The 16,564-nt window shown below is 46.6% G+C and overlaps 1 protein-coding gene across 1 annotated transcript in view; it reads right to left on the bottom strand.

Annotated features, from left to right (window-relative positions):
* fndc3ba (fibronectin type III domain containing 3Ba) overlaps positions 1 to 15,952 on the bottom strand; it is a 411,236-nt gene extending 395,284 nt beyond the window's left edge. Inside the window, exon 1 of the mRNA XM_070882439.1 lies at positions 15,816 to 15,952. The gene's annotated coding sequence lies outside the window, so the exon portion shown is untranslated. The remainder of the gene's footprint in view (positions 1 to 15,815) is intronic.
* Between the last annotated feature and the right edge of the window lie 612 nt (positions 15,953 to 16,564).

The raw sequence follows: 16,564 nt of genomic DNA, 5'->3' as shown, positions 1-16,564 counted from the left end.
TGAGCGGGCGCTGCACTGCCCAGAGTGCCGTCTTTCGCCCCCCTCAGCTGGATGGAAAATATCCCACAGCCACTATTTGGAAGAGCAGGGGAGTTTCCCCCTGGTGTCCTGGGGCACAACATTTAACCCTCAACTAACACCTCTTTTAAAAAAAAACACAAGAGCAGACCATCTGGTGGTTATCGCATTGCTGTTTGTGGGAGCTTGCTGTGCGCAAATTGGCTGCTTCACAAAAAAGTCTACTTTGACCGTGAAACGCCTTGGGATGGCCTGGGGTGGCGAGAGGCGCTATCTAAATGCACGTTCTTTCCCAATCTCTCCCTGGAACGGTCGACGGCTCGCCAGGGAGGGAGCTTGGCTCGAAGCAGGAGGAAAAGCAACCAAGTCCGTGTCTTTGAAGTGGATTCTATCGGCCCGGCAACAGCGAGCCGAGAGTACACAGAGTGCGCTTTGTGTGGAGAGGCAGGCTGTGTAATGAGAGCGGCTCTGACCATCCCAATCCCTGGCACAGGCAGCTCACAGCAATGAATAATACAAGCAGCTCGACTGTAAACCTTCTAATCGGCCGAAGCTCCGATGTATGAAGCACTGTGTCCATGTCTGAATTTCCCCTCGTGTTTATTGAGGGGGGGGCGGGGGGCACAGAGATGGGGATAAGGGTGCGAATAAAGACGGGGTGAAAGGTCTGGGGCATGGGGCAAGATATATTCTATTCTTTTGAGAGAGCGGAAACGATTGTTACACAGGCTAGCACCCGCCTCCTCTGAGTCGCTATTCCACCATGCGCGAGTGTGATACAGGGTTTTGGCAGTACCCAGTGTTTTACAGTGACAGACCTGTACCCACCAGTACTGTACCCCAATGTTATACAGTGACAGACCCGTACCCACCAGTACTGTACCCCAATGTTATACAGTGACAGACCTGTACCCACAGTACTGTACCCCAGTGTTATACAGTGACAGACCTGTACCCACCAGTACTGTACCCCAATGTTATACAGTGACAGACCTGTACCCACAGTACTGTACCCCAGTGTTATACAGTGACAGACCTGTACCCACCAGTACTGTACCCCAATGTTATACAGTGACAGACCTGTACCCACAGTACTGTACCCCAATGTTACAGTGACAGACCTGTACCCACAGTACTGTACCCCAGTGTTATACAGTGACAGACCTGTACCCACAGTACTGTACCCCAATGTTATACAGTGACAGACCTGTACCCACAGTACTGTACCCCAGTGTTATACAGTGACAGACCTGTACCCACCAGTACTGTACCCCAATGTTATAGTGACAGACCTGTACCCACCAGTACTGTACCCAGTGTTATACAGTGACAGACCTGTACCCACCAGTACTGTACCCCAATGTTATAGTGACAGACCTGTACCCACCAGTACTGTACCCCAATGTTATACAGTGACAGACCTGTACCCACCAGTACTGTACCCAGTGTTATACAGTGACAGACCTGTACCCACCAGTACTGTACCCCAATGTTATAGTGACAGACCTGTACCCACCAGTACTGTACCCCAGTGTTATACAGTGACAGACCTGTACCCACCAGTACTGTACCCCAATGTTATACAGTGACAGACCTGTACCCACAGTACTGTACCCCAATGTTACAGTGACAGACCTGTACCCACAGTACTGTACCCCAGTGTTATACAGTGACAGACCTGTACCCACAGTACTGTACCCCAATGTTATACAGTGACAGACCTGTACCCACAGTACTGTACCCCAGTGTTATACAGTGACAGACCTGTACCCACCAGTACTGTACCCCAATGTTATAGTGACAGACCTGTACCCACCAGTACTGTACCCAGTGTTATACAGTGACAGACCTGTACCCACCAGTACTGTACCCCAATGTTATAGTGACAGACCTGTACCCACCAGTACTGTACCCCAATGTTATACAGTGACAGACCTGTACCCACCAGTACTGTACCCAGTGTTATACAGTGACAGACCTGTACCCACCAGTACTGTACCCCAATGTTATAGTGACAGACCTGTACCCACCAGTACTGTACCCCAGTGTTATACAGTGACAGATCTGTACCCACAGTACTGTACCCACAGTACTGTACCCCAATGTTATAGTGACAGACCTGTTCCCACAGTACTGTACCCCAGTGTTATACAGTGACAGACCTGTACCCACAGTACTGTACCCCCAGTGCGAGTGGGGTAATTGCGTGATCCAACGTGACACTGAGCGAGTGTGTGCTGGTTGTGATATCCCCAGAAAATAGCCTGCTGCTAATTGTTTAGCTTCACGCCTAAAGAATGTTGAGTCCGCAGCCTGGGAACCATATCCCAGTGAGCGGTAGTGGCGATGGGACCCGTATCTCGGGGAGAGGGTCATTCCGCTGGTGAGTCTCCTGCCTGGGGAACCCATACCCCCAGCAACTTTACCTCAGCAAATGACAGCACTTTAGAATTGGAGAGGGGGAAATAATCATACAGATGCGTTGATAATTTTTATTCCTAGCCAAGCATATTTAGGGATTTGGAACCAAGACTGGTGGTTGGAATTGAGATACAGATCAATCATGGTCTCACTGAATGGCAGAACAGGCTCGAGGGGCTGAATGGCCTCCTCCTGTTCCCATGATCAGTGAATCTGTTGTTCGGTCCTTGCACAAGTCAGGAGTGTGATGGAATATTCTCCACTTGCCTGGATAAGCTCAGCTCCAACAACACTCGAGAAGCTCGACATCATCCAGGACAAAGCAGCTCACTTGATTGGCAACCCATCCACCAGCTTAAACATTCTCTCCCTCCACCACCGTGGCTGCAGTGCGTACCATCCACAAGATGCACTGCAGCAATTCGCCAAGGCTTCTTCGGCAGCACCTCCCAAACCCAATACCTCCACCACCTAGAAGGACAAGGGCAGCAGACGCATGGGAACACCACCACCTCCAAGTTCCCTTCCAAGTTACACACACCGTCCTGACTTGGAAATATATTGACCATTCCTTCATCGTCGCTGGGTCAAAATACTGGAACTCCCTCCCCAACAGCACTGTGGGAGCACCTCCATCATACGGACTGCAGCGGTTCAAGGCGATGGCTCACCACCACCTTCGAGGGCAATTAGGGATGGGCAATAAATGCCAGCCTTGCCAGCGATGGCCACATCCCAGAACAAATGAATTAAAAAAAAACACACTGCGCTCAATTGGCACAGTAATAACCTCCATCCAATCTCTGCAAATGCCGACCGATCGATCGCTCTTCCCTCTAGCTCCGACCAGCATGACGGAGCCCATGGGAGCGTCCACCTTTGGAGGGATTTGAGCTGGCGAGCAGTGCTCGGTTAACAGAATTTCAAAAATATAATTGATCCAAAATCAACTAACTTATCTTCACCAGGAAGTTCTAGGATCTGCTCCTCTGCTGCGCAAATTCTCCACACTCAACAGCGGCAGACTCCTGGCTAATGGTTCAGCAAGCTGCCCCACGAACAGATGAACTGTCGGAGCAGGAAGGTGCCAGGGCTGGTCCAGTTACATCTGCTGAGGAGGGAGGGTCTAGATACGAGGCCTCAGATCTTGTCGCACATTTGCATAGAATTATAGAATGGTTACAGCACAGAAGGAGGCCATTCAGTCCATCGAGCCCGTGCCGGCTCTCTCAAGAGCACCTCAGCTAGTCCCACTCCCCCGCCCTTTCCCTATGGCCCTGCAAATTTTTTTCCTTCAGGTACTTATCCAATTCCCTTTTGAAAGGCATGATTAAATCTGCCTCCACCTCCCGTGGCTCAGTGGGTAGCACACTTGCCTCGGTGTCAAAAGGTCGTGGGTTCAAGTGCCACTCTAGGGACTTGAGCACATAAATCCAGGCTGGCCCTCCAGTGCAGTGCTGAGGGAGTGCTGCACTGTGGGAGGTGCAGTCTTCCGGATGAGACATTAAACTGAGGCCCCGTCTGCTCTCTCAGGTGTATGTTAAAGATCCCATGGCATTTTATTGAAGAGCAGAGGAGTTAGCCATGGTGTCCTGGCCAATATTTATCCCTAAATCTACATAACAAATACTGTTTATCTGGTCATTATCACATTGCTGTGCGCAAGTTGGCTGCCGCGTTTCCCACATTACAACAGTGACTACACTCCAAAAGTACTTCATTGGCTGTGAAGGGCTTTGAGACGCCCGGTGGTCATGAAAGGCGCGATAGAAATGCAAGACTTTCTTTCTTTCAGGCAGTGCATTCCAGATCCAAACCACTTGCTGTGTAAAAAGGCTTTTCCTCATGTCGCCTCCGGTTCTCCTGCCAATCACCTTAAATCTGGGTCCTCTGGTTCTCGACCATTCCACCAATGGGAACAGTTTCCCTCTATCTACTCGATCCAGACCCCTCATGATTTTGAACACCTATCAAATCTCCTCTCAACCATCTCTGCTCACAGGAGAACAACCCCACCTTTTCCGGTCCATCCATGTAACTGAAGTCCCTCATCCCTGGAACCATTCTTGCAAATACCAAGACTTACAAGCTGGCTATCTAAATTAAACAGATTGTAATGCCAAGAGCACCATCAACAATCAGAATCTCTACTCACGGTGCAAAGGTTGTGGGTTTAAGCCCCAATGTAGGCTTCTAGGAATTGGGACATATACTTGAGGGAAGTTTTGCAGAGCTTTGCAGAAAGAGCAGGGGGGAGTGGGACTAATTGGATTGCTCTTTCAAAGAACCAGCACAAGGTTAAGGTTAGGGTTAGGGTGAATGGCCTCCTTCTGTGCTGTATGATTCGACGATCTCGGGTGAAGCTTTGTGTTGTTCCAGCGGGAGTGCTGTATTGTAGGAGGTTACCCGCATGCCCTCGCAAATGGCTGTAGAAGATCCCGCAGCGCTATTTCAAAGAGCAGCAGAGGAGTTCTCCCGGTGTCCTGGCCTATTTACCCCTCAACTAAAACCACCGAATATTAGATTAATACGTCATTTATCTCAATCCAGTTTTGTGGGATCTTGCTGAGTGCAAATTGGCTGTTACAGTTACCCAAGATATTGCACTGCACAATGCAACTCATTCCATGTGAAGCATTTCTGAGCGATGTGGCAATATTTAATCAAACTATAATTGTCCTATGAGGAGTGATTGCGTAGAATGGGCCTATGTTTCCAGGTGTTCAGAAGAATTAGCGGTGATCTCATTGAAACGTATAAGAATCACACAGGGCTTGTTAAGGTAGATGCTGAGAGGATGTTTCCCGGGCTGGAGAGTCTAGAACCAGGGGTCACAGTCTCAGGATAAGGGGTCGGCCATTTAGGACTGAGATGAGGAGAAATTTCTTCATTCAGAGAGTTGTGAATCTTTTGAATTCTCTGCCCCAGAGGGCCGTGGATGCTCAGTCTTTGAGTATATTCAAGACAGATCGATAGATTTTTGGATATTAAGGGAATCAAGGGATATGGGGATCAGACGGGAAAGTGGAGTTGAGGTAGAAGATCGGCCATGATCTTATTGAATGGCGGAGCTGGCTCGAGGGGCCAAATAGCCTACTCCCGTTCCTAATTCTTATATGTTCTAGGACATACCTGGGCAGTGTTCCACATAATAAATGATTACAGGGAATATTGCTCCAGTCCCACACCAACATGGTTGAGTTTTAACTGCGCTCTGAACATCCCTCATTATAATCGCTCAACCATTGGTGGCCGTGCCTTCAGCTTCCTGGGCCCTAAGCTCTGGAACTCCTCCCTAAACCTCTCCGCCTCTCTCTCCTCCTTCAAGATGCTTCTTATAACCTACCTCTTTGACCAAGCTTTTGGTCGCCTGTCCTAATTTTTTCTTGTGTGGCTCGGTGTCAAATTTATCTGTTTTTATCTTATAACACTACGGAGAAGAGCCTTGGGGCATTTTACTACGTTAAAGGGGCTATATAAATAAAAGCTGTTGTTGTTGTTTTAGTTGTTGTTGAAGTGGCCCAGCAAGACCCTCAGTTGGATCAAACTGCAGAAGGCGGCGCCTCACCACCAGTTTCTCGGGGCAACTAGGGATGGGCAATAAATGCCGGCCTTGCCAGCGACGCCCACATCCTGAGAATGAATAATGAAAAGGACGATTATGGTGCAAATTGCAAGTGAACTGTGAAAAATGTAGACGGGAAACCATCATCCGATTTAATTAACAGTTACTACAGCTGTAATTGGTTTGGCTAACAGTCTGACCCTTCTGTAAGGCTACCACTGCATTCTGTGATCGCAGGCCCTTCCCCCGTTTTCTCTCCCTCCCCACCACACTACAATGGCCAGGAATCAGGGATCCCAGGCGCTTCCTGTCATTGCCCAAGGGAAGGTGTTGGGGCAGTGAATTACCAGCTCCATCACGTGGCAGGTCCACGTCCCTCCAGCCAGCTATTTTGGCCGTGCATGCCTGACTGTCCCGCAGACTGACAGTCAACCTTTTCTTATCATCAAAAGTTTAAAAATCTGAGGCATCGTGGCCTTAACCCTTACACCGCTGAATATTAGGTGACTCCAATAGTTACACAGTGAGTAACCCTTACCCTGAATAAGCAGCGATTCCATAGTTACACAACTCTTACTCTGCTGAATAAACAGCGACTCTGCACACTTACACAGGAGTAATCCTTACCCTGCTGAATAAACAGCGACTCTGCACACTTACACAGGAGTAATCCTTATCCTGCTAAATAAACAGCAAATCTATAGCTGCAACAACTCTGCAGTTGTTGAAAGCCATTAAATGCAGAGCAGAAACCGAGAATGGATAAGGTGCTGACTTATAACAAAAAAAAGAGAAGCCTAGATAGTCTGATGGAGTGAAATTTGGATCTGAATCGGCAATAGCAGGTTTTCCAGAGTCAATGGAAGCATGCACCAAATGTTCTCGAACACATTTTTTCCAAGAAGAGAGAAACTGGAGAACAAAAGAGCAGTTTGTCCAATGCAAATTGGGGACTTTTGAAGGAAAGTCATGTCTGACAAATCTAACAGAATGCTTGAATAAAGGGAGAGACGGCGGAATGCAGCGGATGGAGAGTATATGGATTTTCAGAAGGTATTCGATAATGGTGTGGTGCGAGAGGATGGGTAGAATAATTCAGGTGTGGTACGAGAGACAATGGATGGGATGGACAGTTGCTCAGCAGACAGGGTGTGCAGATGTGGCTCGGATTGGAGCAGCGATGGAAGAATTGTACCCCGGGGTCAGTGCTGGGACTACTTTCACTTCTGGTAGGCGTAGATTATGGGGACTCGGGGCACACGGAGTGCAATTCCAAAACTGGCCGACGACACGAAAGCAGAAGGTTTGGCAAACAGCACAGAGGACGGTGAAAAACCACAGGTTAATGACAAGTTAACAACAAGCGATGTTCCCTTTAAGCTGTGCGGCCGCTGTGGACCTCCCACACAGCTGGCTCGCTGGCTTTTAAACAGAAAGACCGTGCGAGTGGGGAATTGTGAATGAGCCACTGAACCAGTTAAAGGGGCCGTGCCCACCCCACTCCCCAAAAAAGGGAATATTGGTGAGAAGTTAGCAGAATGGGCAAGATATAATTTAACGTGGACACGGGTGAGGGAATATATTTGGGGGTGGAGGAGAGGAATGAACAGGGAACCCAGGGGTGCAAATAGATCATTCCCTGAAAGTGCCAATGTAGGTAGATGAAGCCATAAAAGGTTAAGCAACGTCTCGATTTCTGAAAATGTAACGTTGTTTCTCTCCACAGACGCTGCCTGATCTGCTGAGATTTCCAGCATTTTCTGTTTTTATTTTGGATTCCAGCATCCGCAGTGTTTTGCTTTTGTCAAAATTCTCATCCTTGTTTACAAATCTCTCCATGGCCCATGGCCCATGCCCCTCCCTATCTCTGTAATCTCTTCCAGCCCCCCTTCCCCCACCCCCCAGATGTCTGCACTCCTCTAATTCTGCCCTCTTGAGCATCCCCAATTCTAATTACTCCACCATTGGTGACAGTGCCTTCAGCTGCTTGGGTCTCAAGCAGCTCTGGAACTCCCTCCCTAAACCTCTCCGCCTCTCTCCCTCCCTTTCCTCCTTAAAACCTACCTCTTGTCCTACTTATGCAGCTGGGTGTCAACTTTTTAATCTCATAATACTCCTGTGAAGAGCCTTGGAAGGTTTCACTACGTTAAAGGCGCTATATAAATACAAGTTTCTGTTGTTGTAAAAAAGCAAACACTGATTTGTGTTTTATAAATAAGAACACAGAGTATAAGACGAAGGAAGTAATGATAATGATTTGGCGAGGCAGTTACGAGCACTGTGTCCATTTTTGGGAGTCCCGATTATAGAATGCACATTAAAGCCACAGACAGTGGACAGTGTGGATTCACCAGGGATGGGAATCTATGGTCACAAGGGGAGACTGGAGATACGGAGACTATTCTGGAGCAGAGAAGGCACAGAGGAGAGATAATAGAGGGTTTTTTTTAATTATGAAGAGTTTTGATAAGAATGAGTAGGAAAAGACTTTCATCTGGTTGGAGATAAGGTCCTTCAACTTGAAACCATCACTAAAAGAATGAGGGGGATGGGTGGGGAGAAATTGCTCTACACAAAGTTATTGGGTCGCGGAATGCTTTGCCACAGGGAGTGGTTGAGAGAGAAACCATTGCATCTGTCAGGGGAAACTGAATTAGTATTTGACGCAGAGCTATGTGGGAGATTGGGGCAGTGGGATTAGTTTGGGATTGATACAGGGCTGTGGGGAGAGAGCGGGACAGTGGGATTAGTTTGGGATTGACACAGGGTTAGTGGGAGAGAGCGGGACAGTGGGATTAGTTTGGGATCGATACATGATTAGTGAGAGAGCAGGCCAATGGGATTAGTTTGGGATTGTTACAGGGCTGTAGGGAGAGAGCGGGGCAGTGGGATTAGTTTGGGATTGATACAGGGCTATGGGGAGAGAGAGGGACAGTGGGATTAGTTTGGGATTGATACATGGTTAGTGGGAGAGCGGCGCAGTGGGATTAGTTTGCGATTCCTCTAAAAGAGCTGGCACAAACACAATTACAAAGAAAAATAAGTCAAAATATATTTTTTTAATCCTTTTCACAGACTCCATGGGGTTCTTTACCAATCCAAGGACATGCTGCTCGAAATAAGACTTGGAACATAATAGAAATTACAACATTTACAAGGAAATGATTAAAATTAAATATCCTATTCCAATTACTGGTTTTGGAATGCCTACTAAAGGTTTTATTGAGGTCGCCTGCAACTATAGGAAGAATAGAAAAGCTGAATATTTTTTAAATGGTGAGAAACTTTTAGATGTTGGTGTTCAGAGAGAGTCGGGTGTCCTTATGCAAGAAACACAGAAAGCTAGCCTGCAGGTACAGCAAGCAATAAGGAAGGCAAATGACTTGGCCTTTATTGCAATGGGGTTGGAGTATAAGAGTAAGGAAGTCTTGCTACAATTGTACAGGGCGTTGGGGAGACCAAACTGGGAGTAATGTGCACAGTTTTGATCTCCTTATCTAAGGAAGGATATACTTGCCTTGGAGGCGGTACAACGGAGGTTCACTAGATTGATTCCTGGGATGAGAGATGGAGTAGAATGGGCCTATATACTCAGGAGTTTAGAAGAATGAGAGGTGATCTCATTGAAACATACAAGATTCTGAAGGAGATTGACTGGGTAGATGCTGAGAGGATGTTTCTCCTGGCTTGAGTGTCTAGAACTAGGAGTCACAGGCTCAGGATAAGGGGTCGTCCATTTAAGACTGAGATGAGGAGGAATTTCTTCACTCAGCTGGTGGTGAATCTTTGGAATTCTCTACCCCAGAGGGCTGTGGATGCTGGGTCATTGAATATATTCAAGGCCAAGATAGACAGATTTTTGGAGTCTAGGGGAATCAAGGGATATGGGGATTGGGTGGGAAAGTGGAGTTGAGGTCGATGATGGAGAGCAGGCTTGACGGACCGTAGGGCCTTCTCCTATTTCTTATGACATTAAGCCTCAAACCCAAGTGAGATCCCCAGATTCCTCACCCAAAGACCCCCATCCCAGCAGCTCTTGACATCCTTGGCCATGCGCAATTTCTTACAAATGGCCACGAAACAAGCCATTCACAGAGCATGCCAGGACTTGCTGTCTGTAAGCCTCCACGCTTGGTGCACCAAAAAATACTATTGAGAAATATAGGTGTCAGGGGAAGCTGTCATTAAAGCAGCGAAATTCAATTTGATTCTTTTGAAGGTGTAAAACATCAAAACAAGAACAAAGTAAAACATCAATTGCAGCTTTCTCCGAGATGACTTTGAAAGCAAATAAAAACAGTAAAGAAAGAAAAATGTGCATCTCTCTAGTGCTTTCGCAACTACCTGACATCCCAAGGCACGTCACAGCCAATGAAGTACTTTTTTAAAAGTGTAGTCACTGTTGTATTGTAGGAAAGGTGGCAGCCAATTTGCGCACAGCAAGCTCCCACAAACAGCAATGTGATAACGACCAGATAAACTGATTTAGAAAGATAAATATTGGCTGGGACACTAGGGAGAACTCCTCTGCACTTTTTCAAAATATTGGCTGTGGGATCTTTTACATTCCACCGGAAAGCAGACAGGGCCTCCGTTTAATGTCCCGTCCAAAAGATGGCACCCCCGACAGTGCGGCGCTCCCTCAGCACTGGAGTGTCAGCCTGGATTTTTGTGCTCAAGTCCCTGGAGTGGATTTTCTTGCATTCTTTCTTTTTCTCTGGACTGGGACTTGAAACAACCACCTTCTGACTGAGAGGACAAAGAGTGCTACCCACTGAGCCACAGCTGACACTGGCGTCTCTCCAGCTCCTCCGGTTGAGGGTAGCTAAATTGGGACAGATGGAGTCTGAGGCATACCTGCTATGTAGTGCTTCAGCCCGCTGAGCCACACAGATAGCAATTTGGTTGTATTTTTTTTTCTCGCCCGGGAAGCACTCGACAATAGCAGCCGAGGGATCTTTTATATCTACCCGAGAGGGCAGCGGGGCCTCGGTTTAACATCTCATCCGAAAGACAGCAACTCTGACAGTGCAGCGCCCCATCAGCACTGCACTGGAAGAGTCAGCCTGGATTTTTGTGCTCAAGACTCTGGCGTGCAACCTGAACCCATGACCTTCTGATTCAGGGCGAGAGAGTGCTGCCCACTGAGGCACGGTTGAAACAGTGCAACTTAGTGAACTAACTGATCTCCCTTAAAGAAAGGAAGACTTAGATTTATATAGCGCCTTTCACGACCACCGGAAATCTCAAAGCGCTTTACAACCAATGAAGTACTTTTTTTTTTTTAAGTATAGTCACTGTTGTAATGTAGGAAATACATGCAACAGCTGTAGAAGAAAGCCAAACACACACACAGCTGATGAAACCGAAAAAATACTTCAGCAGAAACAACCCAATACTTTGTAATGCATTCTAAATGGTTGCAGAAATGGATTGTAAACCAAAGACACTCAGAACTCAACAAACAACCATTGTTAATTAATACAAGTTGCAAGGACCATACTATTATGAAGTTTGGCAGAAGGTTCCGAGTAAAAGTACAGATTTATTATGTGTATTTAATAATTTGGTAGGCTCAAGGGTTGCTGTAAAGCGACGTGGGACCGAAGGCAAGAAGCAAATTTGGTTTGTATGTTTTATATTATTTCTTGGTATTTGTCGTAAAAATTTACACTTTGAGTAAAAATAGATGCTCTGCTATATTCCATCCAATTGTTAACCACCAGGTGTGGAAAAGACTATTCATACATCTTCCCAAAGGTAAATCAAAAGACATTCTTACAGTACCCTAGATGTGGCCCTTACGGCTAACGGGATCAAAGGGTATGGAGAGAAAGCAGGAATGGGGTACTGAAGTTGCATGATCAGCCATGATCATATTGAATGGTGGTGCAGGCTCGATGGGCTGAATGGCCTACTCCTGCACCTATTTTCTATGTTTCTTTATTTCCCACACCGATTCTTTCGTCATACTTCTATCAATTCATTAACTGCCAACACGTACACCCAGTCTCTTGCAGGAGCGTTACCGCTGATGCACGTGAGGAACACTCATCCCGATAGCCTGCGCGCTAACCTGGTGAAACCATTCTCACGCCCATTGTATACCCCACCGCTTCTCATTCCAAAATCAGATGGGAATTCTGCTCCGCCACGTTTTTTTTAAAAATTCATTCATGGGATGTGGGCGTCGCTGGCATCTATTGCCCATCCCCAATTGCCCTCGAGAAGGTGGTGATGAGCCGCCTCCTTGAACCGCTGCAGTCCGTGTGGGGAAGGTGCTCCCACAGTGCTGTTAGGGAGTTCCAGGATTTTGATGGCTGATATATTTCCAAGTCAGGATGGTGTGTGACTTGGAGGGGAACGTGGAGCTGGTGGTGTTCCCATGCGCCTGCTGCCCTTGTCCTTCTAGGTGGTGGAGGTTGTGGGTTTGGAAGGTGCTGTCGAAGAAGCCTCGACGAGTTGCTGCAGTGCATCTTGCAGATGATGCACACTGTTACTACCCAAACAGTGGAGCAGAGAACTCACCCCGCATCGTTTTCAAGCATAAACTAAGAACCTGTTGGAATGGGGCTGGTCACCATGGCCTGTCCATTCAACAAACACTAGTTTCTAGAATCTGGAAAGCCAGACTGGGTTAAGCATTGCTCTTGTACTTGTGGGAACCCGATGTACAATCACCCTCAATTCATAGGATCAAATCCTCTCTTCTCTATCAAAAAATTGAAATTATTCTATACCTGCCCTGGGAGTGTTTGATGGCACAATGTAGAGGGAGCTTTACTCTGTATCTAACCTGTGCTGTACCTGCCCTGGGAGTGTGATGGGACAGTATAGAGGGAGGTTTACTCTGTATCTAACCCGTGCTGTACCTGCCCTGGGAGTGTGTGATGGGACAGTGTAGCTTGTGGGTTGCAGTCCCACTCCAGAGACTTGAGCACATAATCTATGCTGACACTCCCAGTCCTGCACTCTCAGAAATGCCACCTTAAGGAGATGTTAAAAGAGACTCAGTCTGCCTTTTCAGGTGGACCGAAAAGATCCCACGGCATTATTTTGATGAGCAGGGGAGTTATCCCGCTGCTGTCCCCGTGTCCCGATACTAATCAAAAATTGCTGAAACAGATTTTCTGCTCGTTATCACATTGCTGTTTGTGAGACCTTGCTGTACGCAAATTGGCTGCCACGTTCAGTGACTACACTTCAGAAGTGGATGTAAAGCGCATTGGGACATGCCGAGGTCGTGAAAGGCGCTATATAAATGCAAGTCTTTATTTTCTTTGATTGGGGATCTAGTGACCCCTGCTGGGAAGTGCAATAGTGTGTAGACCAGGTCAGGGCAGAATTAGGTCCAATTGTGAGGCATCCTACAGTTGAACAGCTAGTTTAGGAAAAGAAGGGTGGCCACTGAGGCAGAGGTACTGGAGGGTGATCAACCCTCCCATCCACCCACCCCTCCCAGCAAGGAGTCAACATCTTCAGCCCGGGTCGTGTGGAAGGACCACAAAAGCTGGTTGAAAAGAGAGGGTGTGAAGCCAGAGAACGGTGGACGGGCATGAACATTCTTCTTGGCAAAACACAGTTGGGGGCGAGGGGGGGGGAACTGAAATTCCACCAGTCTCCCATCGCAACTCCCGTGGGAATTCTGTTGGAGGGGCCCCAGGAGAATTCCAGCTCCATTGTGCCTGTCACCTGTGAGTTAATCACCTCTGGAGTTTAAAAAAGAAATCAGTGCTACAAATTCCCATCTCCCCCTCCCCTCCCCCTCCTGTTCTCGGATTAATCCAACCCCTCTGGATAAACCTCAAGCAATGACATTCCATCATCACTGACTCCAACAACTCTGGCACTGACTCAAGACAGAAATATTTGTGCAAGTACATTTAAAAAATATATATATATTAAATAAAACTGCAACCCACACAGTACAGTTTTCTCCCCAGTCTTCTTCTGCCCTGGGAAACCCTGTCACAATGTATTACTTTACTTGGAATTATTTTTTTTTTCGAAACATTGCCAGGTTAGGACTGGGGACGTGGAATATCTGAAGTTGATCACAATGAACGAACTCATCTGAAACGGACTTTGAAATTGGCAGGCATACAAGCTGGTGCACTGGACAATCTATGTACACACACACATATATATCAAATGGAAAGCTAATTAAGATAGACTTTCTGTAAATACAGTCGGGTTTTTTTTAAACTACAAGGAATAAAACAGATTGAAATACAGACACAATGAACGAGCTGAGCCACTGGGGGGAGAGGGCGGGGGGGGGGGGGAAGAGGCAGAAGAACAGGTCCAGAAAAAATTAAAAATTAACTTTTAAAAACTTCACAAAAATGCAGATCCCGTTTTTTTTGGGGGGGAAATAATATATTCCAAAGGATTGCAAAGAAGCAGAAATGCAAACATTATAAATCTCTGCCTCTTCCTCCAATATGCCCCATGGATCCAATTTTGAAAAAACAGAGCTCAAGGCTATGGTTTTTAGTGAGTGTTTCGGGCTGGGAGCGACACCTGATGCTATCTGGGAAAAGGCTCAATGTTCTGCTCTCCCCACACCAGCTTTCTCCTCCCGTCTGCAATTGTCTGAACCCCCCAGCACCCCTTTACCCATCTTAAAGCAATCTCCCCTACCCCACCACCCCCAGGACATTCACTCGTCGCTCTCTCTCTCTCTCTCTGACTCACTCTGAATAAGCTCAATACAAAAAAAAATCTGATTTATTTTCCTACTTAAATTTATGTGTCATGATTATTGTTTGCATAGAGACACAGAGAGAGATAGTGATGATTTATATTAAAAATCACACAACGTTTCGACTTTGACCCAGTCGACCTATGAGTCAGATCCTCTGCCAGTTGAAATTTGCACAGATCTCCCATTTTAGTCCCTTTTTTTTCCCAACACCCCTCCTTAAGAATTGAGAGAGTCTGGCTGGAATGCGAGGGTATGCTGGGAATGTAGTAACTGTGGAACACACACACTCTCAGCATTTTCCCTTTGCAAATCATTTAAAGTCTTTTTTATAAATAGTCAGCAAGCAAACGGCATCAACGGTTGAGAAGGAGAGGAGAAAAATTATGTTTTTTTTTAATTACAAAAACCACATTACGTGGCAAAAAAGAGCCACTCATGACATTGCTGACCATAATTTCCTTTTTCCCCCTCTCTCTCTCAAGTTTTTCTGTCGAGTAGGCTTTAGCAGCAAGAGGCAGAGGAAAAATTACTGCCTTCAATTATGTTTCATAAAAAAACAACGCGAGAGAGGGGGAGGAAAAGAGACAGATACAAAAAAAAAACCAATTTAAAACGATGGAGGGAAAAACTCTCGTCCATTGCCAAGAAATATTCCTTTCCACAGTCACCATGGGCTGCAGCCTGCAATTTCTCTTTAGTGGAGAAGCTGTTGGTATCTGCGGACATTTTTTAAAAATTCAAAACCATTATGTGGGGAAAATAAATCAAAAATCTCTAAGCAAAAAGCCACACACACACACAGGACAAGCCCCCACCCCCGCATGAGCAGCAGGATCGGTGCAAAGAAAAGTTTTTTTCCCTGGAAAAAAAAGTCGGTGAAAACTTTCCAAACTTTCATTCCCCCCATTTCCCCCCTCCTCCTGTTAGATTCAGTCATGCCGGTGTCTGATCCCACAGTCAGAACTTTTACTGCACACACACACACTCCAAGCGCAATTTATTGCAAAAAGGTGCTAGCGTGGAAAAGGATGTAAATTCCAGTCTCTCTCTCCGTCTGCAACAGCTCAGTTGTTTTCCAAAGGGATTTTTTTTTAAATTTCTTACCTTGCACTGTGATTCTGTGATTGTGTCTGTTTTCCCCCTAGCTCGCAGTCCCCTTTATTCCTTCGCTCGTCATTAAGTGCTCTCAGTTACAGATTCCCTTTGCTCAGACTGGGGAGGAGAATTGCAAACAGCACAGCTTTCGCCATGTTAGTGTCGTATGGATACACATTGCGAGAGTTACTGCCCACTCCTACCGTATTCAGGCTAATACACAGTCACCCCTAAAAATCAGGCATCTCTGCCCCCCCACCCAAATTATTATATTTCTTTCATTTATAGCATGGGTGGCCGGCCACCTTTCTATTGCTGACTCTTATTGCTGGCAAGTGCCTATTTAAATTGCCAATAGTGTCGGCTGTGGCTCAGTGGGCAGCACACTCGCCTCTGAGTCAGAAGGTTGTGGGTTTAAGACCCACTCCAGAGACTCGAGCACAAAAATCTAGGCTGACATTCCAGTGTAGTGCAGTGCTGCACTGTCGGAGGTGCTGTCTTTCCGATGAGACGTTAAACCGAGGCCCCTTCTGCTCTCTCAGGTGGACGTCAAAGATCCCAAAGCACTATTTCGAAGAAGAGCAGGGGAGTTATCCCTGGGGCCAATATTTATCCCTCAATCAACATAACAAATAAACAGATTATCTGGTTATTATCACGTTGCTGTTTGTGGGAGCTTGCTGTGCGCAAGTTGGCTGCCGCATCTCCCACATTACAACAGTGACTACGCTTCAAGAATACTTCATTGCAATGGCTGT

The sequence above is a fragment of the Pristiophorus japonicus genome, chromosome 6 (assembly GCF_044704955.1).
Source record: "Pristiophorus japonicus isolate sPriJap1 chromosome 6, sPriJap1.hap1, whole genome shotgun sequence".
Classification (NCBI taxonomy): domain Eukaryota; kingdom Metazoa; phylum Chordata; class Chondrichthyes; family Pristiophoridae; genus Pristiophorus; species Pristiophorus japonicus.
This window is presented reverse-complemented; position numbering and strand designations above follow the sequence as displayed.